At 36.0% G+C, this 15,096-nt stretch overlaps 1 pseudogene; it reads right to left on the bottom strand.

Annotated features, from left to right (window-relative positions):
- Positions 1-292: 292 nt before the first annotated feature.
- The window catches only part of LOC132631069 (DEAD-box ATP-dependent RNA helicase 55-like), a 56,893-nt pseudogene continuing 42,089 nt past the window's right edge, over positions 293-15,096 (bottom strand).

Raw genomic sequence — 15,096 nt, 5'->3', positions numbered from 1 at the left:
TTGTTTGAGAAGTGATTCATTCACTAATCTTAAACTGGTTGACTAGTTAATGGCTACATTGTATATTATTCAGAACTATTTGATAATGTTGGTTTATTGTGTAGTTCAACAACTCTTACCAAAAGGTGGGTCATACATAATATAATTTCATGAAACTTTAATAATTTCAATTTCTCTGTTTTTATATCTGATTTAGGAGGCGAAGATTTTGTTATTTCCATAATAGTGCAATGATTTAGGCTGCGTATATCCTCATGTGACCTTTCTTGACGATCTTAATTTGTTGAGACAATTACAGTTTCAATGCGACACTAATGCTGGAAACCCTTCGTGGGAAGAGGATGTTATCAGTTTGAGTAGCAGAGAAAAGACCCGTTCTACAAAGCTTAGGTAAACCAGTAATAATGGAATTTAGCTACTTCTCGAATCCCATGCCAAATAGCCTATCAGCCTCATCTAATATCAGAATTTGTACCAATGACATGGTTGTTGGTGAGTGGCTTATTAGGATATAGTATGGCAGATATCACTACCAAATCCCAAACACCACGGACAAAAGAAAGATTGGGGAAAGTGGGAGGACTCAATGCCTAGTGTTCCATTTATTTACAGCCATTAGACTGCTTGTAAGAACATGTAGGAAATCAGAGACTAGAAAAAAAATTAAAAATATAGGAAATCAGAGACCACTCAGGTGTGATCATAGGCAATCATGAAGGTCAGCCTTGAGTACGAACTTATGATCTACAATGGAGATAAAACTTAGTAACTCCTCTGGTAAGGCTCAACTTAGCATTACCCCAGCGCACAAGTGGAAGCTTTACATAAATTTAGCACAAAAGTATGTGTTTAAATTGTTTTAACACGGGGCATTTGACACTTTACTTTCTATTTTAACGTTTAATATGAAAAACAAAAATTATCATCTTTCAAGTAAAAGAACTGACACTTTTAAAATCCCAAGCAAACTAATATCTTTAAAAGTAAAAAAATTGTTAGCGGCTAAAAAGATACTGCAGCACTCGAGCAAACGAATTGATACCCCTAAGAAAAAATTTGATAGGTAAAAGAATGATAGAGTAGAACTGATACCCAAAAAAAAAAAATTGATAGATAAAAGAATGATAAAGTAGAATTGATACCCCTAAATTCCTAAGCAAACTTCATCTTTAAACGTTTACAAATAGATAACAGCTTAAAAATCACTTTAGCACTTGACACAAGCTTTTGTTTTTCACTAAAAGAGGCATGTGAAAGTAGAAACCTCAAGATCCCAAAATTCGAGTATATCCATGCGCTCCATTATGTCATATAGCCTTCCAGGTGTCCCGATCAACAAATTTGCTCCTTTCTCCTCTATCTTTCTGATATCTGCCTTTACTTCTAGTCCCCCAACAAGAAGCATAGGCCTAACATTTGCTAATGTCGAAATAAATGGTTTAGCAACATGAAATATTTGTGATTATTCTATGTCTTTTCTTTGTGATGTAAGGCCTTCCGTGATGTCACCTTATTTGATCTTTAACATGATAGAGGGATTTATTTATGTGTTGTAACTATTTCTAGGGTTGAAGGCAACTTGTCATTCCTACAATACCACTGCTCATTAGGTTACATGGTTTTATTTAAAAGGTTTAAAAAAAATGGGGGGGGGGGGGAGGGGGGAGGGCGGTGGGTGGAGGGGGGCACAGAGAACTGTGGCAGTACCGTCTTTCTATATCAGAGAGCAACCTCCAACTATACTAATCTTATAGCACCACCCAACTGGAAACTACTGCTGAATCAAGTTCAAGCTGGTACACCCAAGATCCGTTAAGTTTCAAATATTCCAAGAAAGAAACACCCTAAATGAACCAACTTGCTGGTGTTAACCAGGAAGACGGATGTTTTTTAAAATAGCAATGACTAAGTGACTCATTTTTCACAAAGTCAATCAGTAGAGTCCAGGTCTCAAAACATGTGAAGTGGATAACAGCGCCATTGTCGTGCGGCTCTTCATTCCCATAAGAATATGTATTTGTATAAGTAACTCATTATGTAGTCAAATTTGAATGGCTAGAGTGTGGGTCAACGTCAGATATGGATCCGGTCACTCTCCATGAGAGAGAGAGAGAGAGAGAGAGAGATCGTTATTGTACAAGGAAGCTGTGTGCACATTTTCGAATTGAAAGCGAGATCTTGCAACCACACCCCAAAAAGGACGCACCAAAGCTCTTTTCCTATCTCATTGAAGCATGCAATGAGGAATCGAAGGGATAAGACCCGATTCATCTGTCCTCTTGGACTAATATGAACTATATCAGCTTTAGTTCCATTCTCTATATGAAATAATAAGCTACAACAAATCCTTAATGATATTGGCAATAAGCATAGTTATATTAAGAGATAATGTTCAAAAATACACCTGAACTATCACTTTATCAGCTATTCCTTTTTCTACCTGAACTATTATCATCTATGTTAAAAAGCACACCTCAAAGCTAATTAAGCCAACTATCACTGTTCCTTTTCCTATGTGAATTATCACCATCTACTGCTCAACTAGGTGTGTTTTAATACATGGATGGTGATAGAGTTCAGGTAAAAATGGGAAACAACCGACAATTGGGGTGTTAAACTCGCGAAAAAGTGATACTTGAGGACCGTTAACTCTTATATTAAGATTGAGGAATAGAAAACAAAGGAAGGAAATGTTATTACCTTGTGAGGTTTAGGATTAGAGGAAGAGGAGGAGAAGCGATGGAGGATCTCAATGAGAGGTAAGACGAATGCTAGGGTTTTACCAAACCCAGTGGAGGCGTTGACTGTCACATCTTTGTAGCTGCACAGTAAAGGTATGGTGGAGGCCTGAACAGGAGTACAGTACTCGAAGCCCGAATTGGTTAAGGATTCCAAAACAGGAGCAGAGAGTGGTGGTTCCAGGTCGGAGAAATGAGTATTCATTAACGCCATGCCCCCGCCGTAGCAATATTATTTTATTTTGGTCTAATAGGTGGTCTCCGTCTAGGGATGAAAGAGCTCTAGTAAGTAATACCTATGCTAGTAATTATACTAGGTCTAATGATTACCGTCTCACCATTGCGATGCAGGTTTTGGTCTAAACCGGCAAAGACTTCAACCCGCCCCTCGTAGCATTTTTTCTATTTTCAACCCACTCCGTCCTGCCCCGTCTTTCTGTAGTTGAGGTAAGACAGGATTAAAGTGTCACGACCCGACTACGAGCCATGACGGGTACCCGGGGCTAACCACCGAGCACCACTTATTCTACTACTTATCATACTCGTTAAGCGTTCATTCATCAAATTCATACTTAAATCATAGAAAAATCATTTTTCATTTGGAAACATAATTACCTTTATATACATAAGCCCTTCGGCTATCAAAATAATACACATATATATACACGTGGGAAATCGTGAGACCATACTACCGACACATTCGTATCTACGAGCCTCTACTAGAGTACTAGACATATGGACGGGACAGGACCCCATCGTGCCCAAAACATCAATACACACACAATAGTAAATCAGTGGCACCTCCGGAATAATGGAGTGCTCTAAAAAATTTGCGTATCAGCTTCTATAAATCTGGGTCGCCTCCCTGTCTACCTGTGGGCATGAACACAACGTCCGAAGAAAACGGACGTCAGTACGAATATTGTACTGAGTATGTAAGGCATGAATGAAATGAACATAATAGAGAAGTCATAAGACATACGATGTAGATATAACCTGCGTAACTTCTAAGGGTGGATGCCTTTCATGCCTATATCATATATTATCATAATACATGTATCATCATAGCGCATACATCATTGTATCATATATATATATATATATATATATATATATATATATATATATATATATATAAATCATAGCGCATACATCAGCGTATCATATATATATCATCATAGCGCATACATCATCGTATGATATATATATATATATATATATATATATATATATATATATATATATATATATATATATATATATATATATATCATCATCGTTAACCCGCGTTCGGGTAACCATCATATGCCGCCCACTAGTGGTGATCATGCCCGACCCTCTAGGCTTGGTGTAAACATAGCAGGCCGCCTTAGCGGTGACATGCCCGGCCATTTAGGCACCGTGGAATCGTATGCAGCCCGCCTTTGCGGTGACATGCCCGGCCAATTAGGCACGGTGGAATCGTATCGTCATATAATCAATCATAAACTCATCATTATTACACATCTCATAGGCATATCATAACCTTATCGTATTTTCTCATACACATTAAACATTATCCGTATTCGGCCACGTAGTGGCTCGACAATATCACATACATGTCTTCTGTACCCGGCCATGTCAAGGCTCGGTATATCTCATCATCATCATTGCCATCACATACATCTCATAAGCTTATCATAACTTTCCATAAAGCATGAATTTGGATTTAAAGACAGCCTATGAAAATCGTATCATATTCGTAGCATGAACTTCATAAAAATATCGTATGATAGGCTTTATAATCTCTAAACTTAGGCTCATCATTACCATTATCGTATCTATAGCATATCTCTTACCTTTATCCCATATGGAACCCCCTATGAACATAGACTCGTAACTTTTCGGAACATTGGTCATAGGTCATGCATTAGAGCTTATAGACAATCTATAACGATGTCGGGGTGACATAAGGTCGAGAACCCCCGATTTCATTATGGAGTAATCATATTCATCATATCTCACCTTGAAGGAACTAACATTTTAAGGTGAGTGTACACCATGAACAACATCGAGGGATTGTAAGTAGGATCTTTAACTTCATAGACATCATATCTTACTTTAGAATCTCTAGGCTTAAACTTACCATCATTATTTTCGTATTCATGACATATTTCTCATCTTTATCTCATAAAAAGTTCTTTATCAATATTGTCTCAAGTTCCCGGAATGTAAGAAAGTCATGGAGAAGTAGAGAAAATAATATTGTAAGAATCATATATAAGGATCATTAGTTTCATAGGAATGGCGTATCATGAGCTTTAGGACTTCTAGACTTAGATTCATCATCGGTATTGTCATACTCGTAACGTATCTCTTTTCTTTATCTTGTATGATACTCTTTATAATTGTAGGTTCATAATTCCCGATATGTAGGAAAATCATGGAAAGATAGAAGGATTCATACCATAGGAGTCATGCCTTAGAAAGAAGTGACTAGCCTTACATACCTCTTTCCATCGCTTGATTGTTCTCCTTAATGCTCACGTTTCTACCTTCAAGAGAATTCGCATTCATATTAGCTAATCAATTATAAGAACGTGCTTACTAAAACTAGAGAAAATTGGGCAGTGTTTTCTTTGTTTATACAACTTTCCTCATATTACATATCAATTCCCAAACGTCTGTAATAACATTCACAACATTATAACCAACAATCTTCATTCATCTACGTTACCCTCATTTCACAATTTCACTTCAATTCATCCATAATCATGGTCATAGTATACTTGTACATTTTCTTGCATATAATGTTTACCCCATGTTCTTAATATCATTTATAGCATAATCATAATCGCAACACATCAAGAATCATAACTTCATTCAAGCTATTACTCAAAATGACATTTTTCCCACATTCATGACCCATTTTTCTATTTCCTTCTATAATACAAGTCTTTCAACCCCTCAATACTCTAAATAACATGAATTGATCATAAAACTTACCTTTGATGGTGTAGGAATGGACCTTGGGTGGAAACACCTCACTTGAGGAAAACCCTAGTTTCACCTTCACTTGGATTCCTTGCCTTGGATGAACTTTAATGGGTTTCTTACACTGGATTCACTTGGATTTATGATATTTGTTATACCCCATTTTAACTGGATTAACTTAGAGTACAACATATTGGTGATTCCTGTTTATTTTTGTTTTAAGGAGTCGCCACCTAATTAATTTAACGGTGAATTAGGACACCTAATTTATTAACTAAGGCAAAGTTAGAACTAAACCTCCGCTAATAGTCTGCTTAATCAGTGTGATTCTAGGTAAGGGTTATATATTATTCTAAAGGGAAGGGGTTAGGCATCCTTTAGAATCCGTTAACTACGGTTATCCGGCCAAACTTAGGTTAATTAATTAGGGCTAAAGATGCAAATATAATATTTAAAATTCAAAAAAAATAGCTTGTAAATATTGCTAAAGTTTTTAAAGAAAAATATAAGAATGTTGCTTAAGATAAGATTTAGAGAAAATATAATAATTTGCATAAAAGAAGATTTTAAATGCCATTTCGAATAAAACTTATAAAAATTGCTAAAGCTTTAAATAATAATGTTATTTAAAATAATATTTGCATAGAATATATAAGTAGAAGAAAACGCGGGTTTGTGCAGTGTTTTAATAAATATTTGAAACAACTCAAATGGTAAGATATTAATGATTCTTTTTTGCAATTTAAGAGTATAAACAAAAATACAAAATAGCTAATGTGAATTTTAAATAAAACTTATATTGTATCAATATGGTGATGTAGAAATGCCTAGACTTATTTTCTTTAAATATGATGGAAAAGGGGCATAAGTTTCCTTCCTTTTTATTAACTTTATTAATTATGCTTAGCTAAAATGATGTGTGATTGATTCCAAATTTGAAGAGTTATTTATAAAATATACTTGAGCTTATATTTGCGTATTAATGATGTTTTAAAATATCTATAATAGTAAGAATAAAATATGATTCCCTTTACTTAAAATATATAGTCATGCCATTTTGCAAATCAATTATTCCAAATAAAATAAATATTAGATGTTTTAACATGAAAAGAAGAGAATAAAACTTATGGAATTAATTTTAATCTTCCTTAAACTAACTACCCATTACTAAAACTAAATTTACTAATTCATTAGGATTCATCTGAGTTAATAAAATAGGATAAGGTTAGCCATTCAAAGCAAATAAAAATACACAACAATAAAATAAGGAAGAGAGAAAGAAAAAGATGAAATGGATCCGGCCATTTTAAAGCCCAACTGCTGGAACTGTTCACGTGATTGGGCTTAGGCCCAGTGAGTTTTTCTTTATATTGCTGCTGCGGACAGGGCTGGACACGAGAAGGAGATTTCGTTGGGCTTTTAGCCCAACACCGGATGTGGAAGAAGAACGAGTCCCTCCGACTCATATATGATGGTCATGCATATAATGAAAAGGAAAAGGATTAGTATCTAATCGACGAAGATGTAAAAATACAAATTCAACAGGTCGGCCATGAAAAATATAAATTCAAAACAGACCAGTAGATTGTGTATATTCTGTGTATATTTAATGCATTTCAGCGAAGGTATACCAGCAACATACACACGTATATGTGATTCAGGCACGGCAAATTATGATCTAAGCAAGACAATACTCAGACGTGGATAGAACCTCGGACAACTACGTATCATGTGTCTTAATTAAAACAGCTTCCACGTATATAAATAACTGCAGTTTTATAGCCTACAATAATACTTAAATCCGCATTTCAGTTTCATTACTTTCAGGGGTAAACAAACAGAACACAAAGCATTTTATGTCATAAATGGGGGGACAGCAGTTACAGACAGACTGGTTTTTCTAATTCAAACCAGATCTCAACTGATCTGTACCGAAAAAATGCCCAGGATTGAGAGTATGGTCGTGTTCAAACTGATGAAATCCAAATTAAGGCAGGGGAATTCATGGGCATCTCATATAGTTCAAGAACATTAAGTGAAAAAGACTAGATGCTGAGATGAATGAATGGTTTAACAGGTAAGAGACTTCAATATCTAATTTTGGTAAGTTATAGGTCATAAGAAATGCCAAAATTCAAGTAATGCAAATTTAGAGAACTGTCAATATTGAAAAGACAGCATACAAGATTCAAGCAGTTAAGTTCTATAGGTGTGAGGCTCAGCAAAGGAAGTTGAGGAGCTACAGGTTATGCAGAGCTTTGAATGAATGGCTACAGGTGCAAAAATGTAACAACACAAGGCATAAATGATCACAAAGCACACAGCATATACACTGCGATTATGGGAAACCAGCAGGACCTTAAGACTTTCAATAGTAGTTAGATAGGAAAAGGTTCAGTTAAGACAATAAATTTTAATTTAGATGGCATGTGTACATGTAATTAAAAAGGTGAGACAGTTTAAACATATGAAGGACCTCAGGTGCCATTTTTAAGTAAGAAATCATAGTTTCAGATAGGTTTAGACTCAAGCAATGAAGGACAAGTAATACTCAAGTTACTTGGACACACACAGTTACACAAGTTGAGTCTATGCAGTGTAAGTTCACACAAGAGGGTATCTGGGGACTTGTCAAAGTTCCTTTTAGATTATGAAGCCAGGTGAATCATAACAACATGTAGACAAAGAATACAAGCAAGTTCCAAATAGCTCTGCAAATAGCTAAGCCAAGTGATTCAGAGACAACATGTGTGATTTAAAGCAGATCTATAGGATCAAATTCATAACAGTGCAAGTCATATGAGGCAATACAGTACATATAGTAAGGACAAAAATAAAAAAATGAGTGAAGAGGGTTTTGAAACTTTAAATAAATAAAATGGCCAGACAATATTGGCAGAGGCACAGTTTCTCAAGTCAAATAAGCTAACACATAACCGATTACCCAACTGGAAGTGAAACCAAACTAAACATGAATACGTACGGCCAGAAACTTGTCTGATGGCAAGGGTATATAACGAGTGAAGTAGCAGGGCACCAAAAATGCTTCAATTTTCAGAGGAACCAATTTAAGCAAAGGAAAACAGCACTGTCATGGGCTTCAACTTACTCAAATAACACACACACACATATACATACATGCTTGCTTAATTACAAGGGTATAAATATGATTAGTCGAAGATTAAATTAAGTGACAAAGAAAACAGACCAATGTTTAACTAATATACACTTAGCCAAATAGCAGCTGCCGAAAGTAAAAAAATGAGCTTATAAGCAAACATCGATGTCCAATCAATCCCACATTAAAATTATTCATTCGGGTGTCCAAACATGAAGCCAAAACAGGTTAAAAGAAAAACTATTAAGATTAAGCATAAGCAAGATTTAAACCTATCAGGCCTGCTATAAGTATAAAGCAAATTAAACCTTAATCAAGAGCATCCCAAAAATATCTTAAACTAAATTAAAACAGAACGAAAGTAAACTGACAACAAACAAACAAATGAAATAACAAACTACGTCATATAAGCATTTGAACACATCCTAACGATATGTTGAGCTAAACAGCAAATTAAGCATAGAAGCAGACTACATACTAGAACTGGAAGATAAAAAAATATGAAGTTTACTGACCTTAGACTAAAGCAAATATCATTCTAAAACCAACAAGCCAACCATATATGACTTATATTAACATAAAAATCATTTAACTATGGACTTGTATTAATATTCAGCTAGACAGGCTCATGATTAATTGAACTAACGAGGAATCACATCAATATGGAGGATAGCTAACAGTAAAGGAGTTTCATAGAGATGCCAATGACTCAAGCTGCTGCTACTCAACTGTCTTGCAGGTATGAATGGCCATTAAACATGACCAAAATACAAATATTGCTACTTAGCAACCGAACATAAAATCTAATAAAAAAGGGCTAGTAATTAATCAGACTTACCAATATAAACAGATGCTAAACTAACTTAACTTAGACCATAATAATCACTAACCAATATGCAGACACTTAAGAATTTTATATGAAATTAAACAAACTTCTAATACTAAACTCTAATAAAAAAGGGCTAGTAATTAATCAGACTTACCAATATAAACAGATGCTAAACTAACTTAACTTAGACCATAATAATCACTAACCAATATGCAGACACTTAAGAATTTTATATGAAATTAAACAAACTTCTAATACTAGTATGCTACACTAACAGTTAATCCAACATTAACAATCATCAACATACATAAACATACCAAGACACTATAAATTCAACTAAGGAAGCTTTTTTACCTTCTTCGAGTGCAGCGAAATGAGGCCTCGAATCTTCGATCTATTTCGAACACTGCGAGTCCCGAATTCGTACACACTCGAATCCAAACAGATGACAAGGGCAAAAACAGAACAAAAATGGTGTGGATTTCGACTCGATATCAAACAATACTGCTAAAGAACTAATATTGTCTATGGGGGGAATTTCTGCGATTTCTCCGAATCCGAAACCCCCTTTTTTTAGGGGATTTTCTTTGCAATTCGAAAGCCTCAGTTTCTGGGGGATTTCTACGTTCAAGATCTTTTTTTTTATTTCGGGTTTTGATCTGATTTTCGTCTTCCGATGATCTTCTTTTTTTTTTGCAAGGGAATTCTTTTTGGGTTCAAAAACCTCTCTTTTTCAGACGATTCAACCCCATTTTATAGGGTTTTGGGTCGAAGGAAATGATGAAGGGAACAGAGGGAGAAGAGGAGCGGGGACAGAGGGAAGTGGAGGTGGCAGAGGCGTGGGGGACAAGAGAAGGTGGAGGAGACAGTGGCGTGGGGAACAGGGAGAAGTGGAGGTGGCAGAGGTAACGTGGGGGAGATGACGATGAAAGAGGGAGAGAAGAGGAGGGATGAGGCGGATGATGAAGGAAAGGGAAAGCGAAGAGAAAGAGAAAATGGGGGGGGGGGGGGGACTTAGGTTTAGGAAAGAGATTGGGCCGTCCGGGTCGGGTCGGTGGTGTGGGATGGACCGGGTTTAATGGGTAATGGGCTGGGAAAAGTTAAAAAGAATGGGCTGGTCCGAGATGTTGGTTAATTATTTGGGCTTGGGTGAATTAAAATGTGGCCAGGTAAATTAAAAATGTGGGTTGATTTATGAATTGGTCCGAAAATAGTATGGGTTGATTGGGCTACTACATTTAAATAAAAGACCTATTTAAATAACTTGTGTTAAAATATTACTTAATATAAAATATGCAATTATTAGTGCTCAGATAAAAAATGGCGTTGTAATAGCCGTGCAATAATATTTCGAAAATCCACAGTAAATAAACACTATTATTTAATTATGCAAAGATAAATGCGATGCGTGTGCGTAAGCTGGTAAAATGCCGAAATGATAAAAAATGTGAATAATAATAATAATAATAATAATAATAATAATAATAATAATAATAATAATAATGATGGCTAGTGACTGTAATGGAATAATGAAACGCCGGTATTGATAAGAGGCTAATAATTATAGTAACATATAAATATATATTTTTTAATTTTCTAAAAAAATATTAGAAGCGTAAATAGGTATTTCGGAGGAGAGGCGGGACAAAATTGGTGTCAACAATATTGATCTTTGATTTCTCTAGAATTCTTGCGGATGCAGGGTGTAGAATGTTCTAGAGACTTGGAGAGAAGTGGAGAAGTGAGAAAAAATGAAAATAATAACGTGGGGTCTTGTATTTATAATTGGCTAAAATCTGACCCATCGTGCATTCTACGGACACTTATACGGTCCATATAAGTGACCGTGAAATCGTCCCAACAACATATCGATTCTGTGTCCATTATACGGTACTTTATACGGGTCGTATAATTTTATACGGTCCGTATAAGTGACCGTAAAATCACCTCTTCAACAACTTTCCTCTGTGACCATTATACGGCACATTATACAGGCCGTATAACTTTATACGGTCCATATAAGTGACCGTATAATCTCACCAATGAGTGACTTCACTGTGACCATTCTGCGGACTATTATACGGACCGTATAACATTATACAGACCGTATAATCGACCGCATAACTCATTTTTTTACTGATCTTTTTCTTGTCACTTCATTTGATCTCCAATACTTAGGGAACCTTCTTAGCACTTGTTTATCACCTCATTAACAATCTAAGGGACGTTATAACTCTTCTCCAAAACATCACTAATTCGTTACTCATAAATCCTTCTCAATACATAACGTATACCTTGTCTTTCTTGGCAAACTTTCTTCTCACTTCAAATGTCTTTGAAATCTCATTCAGAATCATCAAATGTTATTTATTACTTATTAGAACATCGCATACGTCGTATCCTTCGTCAGTCTATTCACTGTGCATGATACAATAACGGATACGTGGAAGCAATAAAATGACAAGGAAAGTAAATGATAGATAGATTGACACAAGAAAATGGAATTAAAAGCAACCTAATGGTGTATCAAACCTAAAGACCTCAATTAATCAACATTAACAAGCACCAACCTCTTAGGATGATCTCAAGGGAATTGAATTCCCAAGCAACCAATCCTCTCACAATCAAAGGTTCAACAAGAGCCATCCATGGCCTCTCTCACAAGTTTCTCTCTCTAGAGACAACTCTCAAACTCCTCTCCATGCTATCATCCAAACTTTGACTCCACGGGACGGTCCTCGAAGTGTCCTTAAGGCAACTCGGCTTGTATCAGTGCATGAATGAAATTTTTTTCGAGGTGTAACAAAAAGTCTCAAAGAGCAACCTCCAACTATATTAATCTTATAGCACCACCCAATTGGAAACTACTGTTGGATCAAGTTCAAGCTGGTACACCCAAGATCTGTTAAGTTTGAAATATTCCAAGAAAGAAACACCCTAAATGAACCAACTTGCTGCTATTAACCAAGAAAGACAGATGTCTTTTAAAACAGGAATGACTAAGTGGCTCATTTTTCACAAAGTCATTCAGTAGAGTCCACATCTCCAAATATGTGAAGTGGATAACGACGCCATTTTCGTGCATCTCTTCATTCCCACAAGTATATGTTTTTGTATAAGTAACTCATTATGTAGTCGAATTTGAATGGCTAGAGTGTGGGTCAACGTTAGATACGGTGGCGCAGAGAGAATGCCTCCAGTCACTCTCCCAGAGAGAGAGAGGGAGATCGCTATGGTACAAGGAAGCTGTGCGCATATTTTGAATTGAAAGCGAGATCTTGCAACCACACCCCAAAAAGGACACACCAAAGCTCTTTTCCTTTCTCATTGAACCATGCAGCGAATAATCTGTTACACCTCGTAGTTCCGTATGTTAAGATTTGTCGTATGTTAGTCATTCTAGTCTTGTATTGGGATTACCTTTGAGGTTATATGACACTAAGAATGTTCATGTTATGTATGTGAAGAGTTAAGTTTATGTTTATTGGAAGGATTAGAGGTTAAAACGAATCAAAGAAAGCAAGTTATAGGAAGGGCATTTTGACTATCCATTTGACCGACCGTAGGATGTTTGATGGCCCATCAAATGGTGGAGCCTATACTGTGAAATGGTCACAGAGAGGTCTGTCTGTTGGTCATATGTTACGGTCCATTCGACGGACCGCATGATGTTTGACGGTCCATCAAAGTGGCCGTCAAAGTATGTCACAGGATTTTAAGTAGATCTTTATATTTCATTTTTCTCCAATTGGATTTGTTACTTCCCCATTTCAGACCCTAAGGCTCTCCAAAACCCTCTTCAAGTTCATATGCTAATCAAAGCCAAATCCAAGAGGATCAAGAGATTCAAGTGCTAGAAAGCCTAGTAGGGTTTGTAGAGTCAAGAATTTCTTTGGTGTTGAAGTTGGAGGTTTCACTCTAGTGGAATAATTTGATCCAAGGCTTGTTCTTGTGTGATTATGGTAAGTTTTTACATCTATTGCATGTTGTTAAGGTTTTTTGATTGTTATACACTTTGGTTGAAAGAGGAAAATGGAAAGAGAGTTCAAATATGAATTTAAGGATACTTTGAGCTATAAATTAACTTGAGTTATAATTCTGGGCATGTTATGAGTATAATCTTGTTATGGGTGGTAATAATGATGATAAGGAAGTGTTGTATACAAGTGTATATGGAGTTGTGTTGAAATTATCATTATGGGTTGATTATGAAAATAAGTTTTAGGGTTGAATGGAGCATAATTTGAATGATGTCTCTTAATTATGGTATTGTGGATGATGTTATTATTGATTGGGAGTTGTTTTAGAATTTGGTAGATGTAGATGAAATAGGAGAAATACTGCCCAATTTTCTCTAGCTCACAAATTATACTAGTTTGAACTTAAGAGTGTCTTTGAGACCTAACCTTGGTATGAATCCTCTTGAATGTAGATTTTCGGACTTTGGAGGAGAACATTAAGTAGTTAAGAAGACAGTAAAGGTATGTAAGGCTAACCCTTCTTTCTTAAGGCATGATTCCATTATTGTGAACCTATACATGATATTCATAATGTCCCCCATGATGACTCCATTCCTAGAAGTGCTAAAGCTCATAGTTCTTGACACTCTCATGATATCATTGATCTCACCCTACGATAGTTGATCTTCTAAGGAAAGATATAGTGATGATGATGATGATGTTGCTTTTACTTACGTATTCCTATATGTATATTTATATATAAATCTATGATGTGACACCGAGCTTATATGGCCGGGTATGATATCTATTGCGCACACACCACTGCAACTGAGTACGGACAACATCGGACCTTGCTATGGCCGGGTATGGATGACACCGAACCTATATGGTCGGGTATGGTATCGTTATATGAATATGTATATGTATGGGATGTTTTCTTTAGAGAAAGGTTAAGTAAGCATGATGAAAGTATCAAGAGGTATAAATGGCCCTTCTATCTTATGTTATTCTTCATGCTTATATCATGTTACTATTCATGCCTTACATACTCAGTACATTGTTCGTACTGACATCCTTTTGTTTGTGGACGATGTGTTCATGCCCACAGGTAGACAGGGAGACAGACCAGACTTATAGGTTGCTTCGTCAGTGATTGCATAGCAGCGCTCCTTTTGATCTGGAGCTGCAGTAGATGGTATTATTCTTTTGTGTACATATATGGGAATGACGAGGTCCTGTCCCGTCTTTATGATATTACATACTCTTCGTAGAGGCTCGTAGACAAATGTGTATAGCTAGATAACCCTCAGCCTTGTCGGCTCATATTTTGTATATTATTTTGATAGCCTTGCCGGCTTGTGTATATATGGGCATAGTTAGTGATGTTTATATAAAGACGCCTACTTTCGATGAAATTCGTGTTATTTGGCGCATGGTAATTATGAGTTAGCCATGTGGATCACCTAGATGTGGTTATGA

Source organism: Lycium barbarum, chromosome 3 (assembly GCF_019175385.1).
Source record: "Lycium barbarum isolate Lr01 chromosome 3, ASM1917538v2, whole genome shotgun sequence".
Taxonomy (NCBI): Eukaryota; Viridiplantae; Streptophyta; class Magnoliopsida; order Solanales; family Solanaceae; genus Lycium; species Lycium barbarum.
This window is presented reverse-complemented; position numbering and strand designations above follow the sequence as displayed.